The sequence below is a fragment of the Apodemus sylvaticus genome, chromosome 2 (genome assembly GCF_947179515.1).
Source record: "Apodemus sylvaticus chromosome 2, mApoSyl1.1, whole genome shotgun sequence".
Classification (NCBI taxonomy): Eukaryota; Metazoa; Chordata; class Mammalia; order Rodentia; family Muridae; genus Apodemus; species Apodemus sylvaticus.
In genome coordinates this window covers 24,654,743-24,658,358 of record NC_067473.1, presented here as the reverse complement: position 1 = coordinate 24,658,358, position 3,616 = coordinate 24,654,743, and the positions used below count along the sequence as shown (strand labels likewise).

Sequence of the window (3,616 nt, the reverse complement as noted above, 5' to 3'; positions counted from 1 at the left end):
GAAGAAGAAGAAGGAAGAAGAAGGAAGAAGAAGGAGGAGGAAGAAGGAGGAAGAAGAAGGAGGAAGAAGAAGAAGGAAGAAGAAGAAGGAGGGAGAAGAAGAAGAGGAAGAAGAAAGAAGGAGGGAGAAGAAGAAGAAGAAGAAGAAGAAGAAGAAGAAGAAGAAGAAGAAGAAGAAGAAGAAGAAGAAGAAGAAGAAGAAGAAGAAGAAGAAGAAGAAGAAGAGACTGAAGATGCTCTAGACCTACAGAGCATCTCTGGCCACTTACAGAGCCCAGGACAGGGGACACTACAGGCCATCATCAAGTAAGACAACCTACAAGGCACTTGGTTATGCATCTTTGCCATGGGCTGTGGAGGGACAGGAGAAGGAGTAGAGAGCACCACTATGTGTGCACAGGCTGGCCAGAGCTGCTTCAGAGGCCACCTTCCCACACTGAGGCACGCTGGGCATGGAGCCATGGAGAGTGGCTGCCGGGGCACTAAGGCAGGGTCACAGCTCCCACCTGTTCTCTACAGTAGGGAGAGTGAACCCCTGACCCAGCCTCTTTGCTCATCCTGATATGCCTGAGCACAGAGACTCAGAAGGCATTGGAACGGTCTTAAAGGCAGTATGTACACTTTGGGAGGTGGCACTGAGGACTGAGCTTGGCCACTCTGAGTTTAGCTGCATCGTTTGCCCCTCTACAGCCTAATGTGAGGCCAAGCTTCTGACTTAGAGTCGGAAGAGGGACTCAGTGAGAACCTGCATGACAGAGGGAAGAGTCATCTGCAAGACAGACCAGCTGGGGTTGTGTTTCTGTCATTAATGGGAGCACAGGTGTGTGTCTGTAAACACCTGAACCCTGGTTAAGTTGTGTCAGCAAGGAGGAGTTTCTGGAGGGAGGGAGAAAGCTGTGTTCTCAGGTTTTACAGATCAACACCAGAATGATGGCTTGGATTCAGTAGTTTCACAGTTCAGGATTCAGTAGATAGCACTGACACTCCAATGTCCTCTTGCCTGGAGTTCGCTGGTGTGGCTTGTAGTCCAGCATTCTTGGGCCAGGTATTGATTGGATGGTGTGGATTTGATTCGCCCACTGCAGGTCCATGCAGGTGACAGGTGTCTATGGTAGTGGTGAAGTGGTGGAACGGGGGCTTGATTAGTTCATGTGCTTCCTGTCAAAGCACTGTACTAGGTAGTGCTGGACATCCTCCAGCCCTGAGGGGTCACCCTTGAAATCTGGAAAGTGCTTCTCAAACTCACCGACTTCACCTTCTCCATCAGGAGGTCCATCTTGTTGAGGAAGAGGATGAAGAGACATTGAAGAAGAGTTTGTTGTTGACAATGGTGTCGAAGATGTTCATGAACTCCATCAGCAGGATGGTGCACCTGTCCTCCATGAGGACCTGGTCGTACTCACTCGAGGAGTCCATGAACAGGATGGATGTGATCCCATGGAAACACTGGAAACACTTCTGGTGCTGCAACCTCTGGCCGCCCACATCCATCATCTTAAATGAGATTTTGTTTATAATAAAGTCAAGTTCAATGATTCCCTTGATGGCCTTTCTAGCCAGCAGGATGTCTTGTTTACTGGGGAAGTAGTTCAGTTGGCCAATCAGGTCTAAGTTATCCAGGAAGTACTTCACTAATTCACCCAGCTGTAACTTACTTCTGTGGCTGAAGGCTTCCCTGATCCCCGAGTCTCTCCAGAGTGCATGCAGCACTGGCACAAGGAGCTGGAAGGTGGCAGGCTCAACAGGCAGGCCTGCCTTGTTTTCAAGGCCATCAGAAACATCCCTGCTTCTCCTCCTCGGAGTGCTGCCAGGGAATGCTGAGCTTGTCCCGAGGATCTACAAGCACCCTTGGGCCTCGCCATTGCAGCCAGTGCATACCTCCTTGTCTGTTCTAGCATGAGGGTCTACAGTCTCAGGACCACAGCTAGAATCTTCTGAGAGGAAAGCCTCAGTTGGGGAACTGCAGAGATCAAAGTAATCTTAAGGAAGTTGTTGAAGATGGATGGTGTAGAGGAACTCCAGCAGCGCCTTCTGTTCAAACTCCGGCCATGGTTGATACACATCTGCTTGAGAAAGGTCGACTTGCCGCTCTAGCCTGCACCCAGCAGCAGGATCCTGACCAGCCGCCCCAGCTCAGCATTGACATCTCAACTGCTCAGCTCTGCCACCTGGCCTGGCGCTCTGAGTCATGCACTGTGCCTGCTCTGCGCTCACAATCTAAGGCCTCTAAGGGCAGCAAGCAGTGGCTGAGGGTCTGCACAATCCAGACATGGCCTTCCTCAGGCCTCAGCCGCGCCACACTGGGGGCCTCACACCATGGACACCCCTCAGCTGGCATGGCTCTCCCTGACCACACTCTGCCCTGCCCGCCTCTCCCTCAGGCACTGTCCACCTTCACCCCTGCTGCCCAGATGCTTTCACTCACCTGGCCAGCTGAGGGGCAGAGGGGAAGGCGAAGACTAACTTTTCAAATTCAATTCTGGGCCCTTCAGGGTTTGTCTCAAATAGATAATGATGAGAATATATTATTTATGGTCAATAATTTGTTGTCCCATAAACATAATATTCCTCATTTATTCCTTCAGTTTGCTAAAGCACTTTTGGGTCCTTTAAGAGATAAGGGCAAGACATTGCTGTATGCTAAATTGTTAGGGGGGAAAATTGAAGCATTCTAAGATGTTTGTAATTAAAATATGTAAAAAAGCTGTCTCCTGTTAACAAACCAAAAATATAAATTCACAAAGTGAGTCTTGAAAAAATGTATCCTATGTATTTTCATTCAATTAAAAAAAAGACACAAAAACTGACAAATAGGAAGCAACTCTATTTTTAAAGATTCTATGGGAGGAAACCATCAGTCAGGAAGTTGCTCCTGTTCCAAATCCCCCTGGTGAAGTGTAATCCCAGTCCTTTAGGACAGGCTTCCAGGGAGGATGAAGGCCATCAGAAGATGTGGACTGTAAGACCCTAGCACCCTGGGGTATGCATCTGAGGGTCCCAGTCAGAGATGCAAGTCTCCAATAGAATAGTTCGAGAGCGGTCAGAGAAAGAAGCTCTCAGATAAAAGCCTGATGCAACAAGGTGTGATCATATGCACAGCTTAAGGCCAACTAAAACAGGTTTCTAATATTGCACATCCTAGTAATCTTTCCCACAAGTTCCTCCTGAGCAGCATACACATGCTTCTTAAATCATAAGGATGCTTCCAAAGTTGACAGTGGATTCTACTTCTGAATAAGAAGAAATCAATCTGGTGGTTCCAATGAAAATTGGAAATGGTTTTACCTGAACACCCAGCTATATCACTTCTGGGCATATACCCAAAATTGTTCTGACATATAAAAATGACACATAGTCCCCTATGTTCGTAGCAGCCTTATTGATAATAATCAGAAGCCAGAAAGAACCCAGATGTCCCTATGGAAGAATGGATACAGAATGTATGGTTACTGAATGGAGTACTACTAAGCAATTAAAAAACCAATGACTTCATACAATTTGCAGGCAAATGGACGATATAGAAAATATCCTGAGTGTGGTAACCCACACAAATGAACACACATGGTATGTGTCTCCTGAAAAGTTGATATTTGTCCTAAAGTTCACAATGTCCATGA

The 3,616-nt window shown here is 47.3% G+C and overlaps 1 pseudogene; it reads right to left on the bottom strand.

Moving 5' to 3' along the window:
• Window positions 1-956: 956 nt before the first annotated feature.
• LOC127677272 (guanine nucleotide-binding protein subunit alpha-12-like) lies at window positions 957-2,337 on the bottom strand (annotated as a pseudogene).
• Between the last annotated feature and the right edge of the window lie 1,279 nt (window positions 2,338-3,616).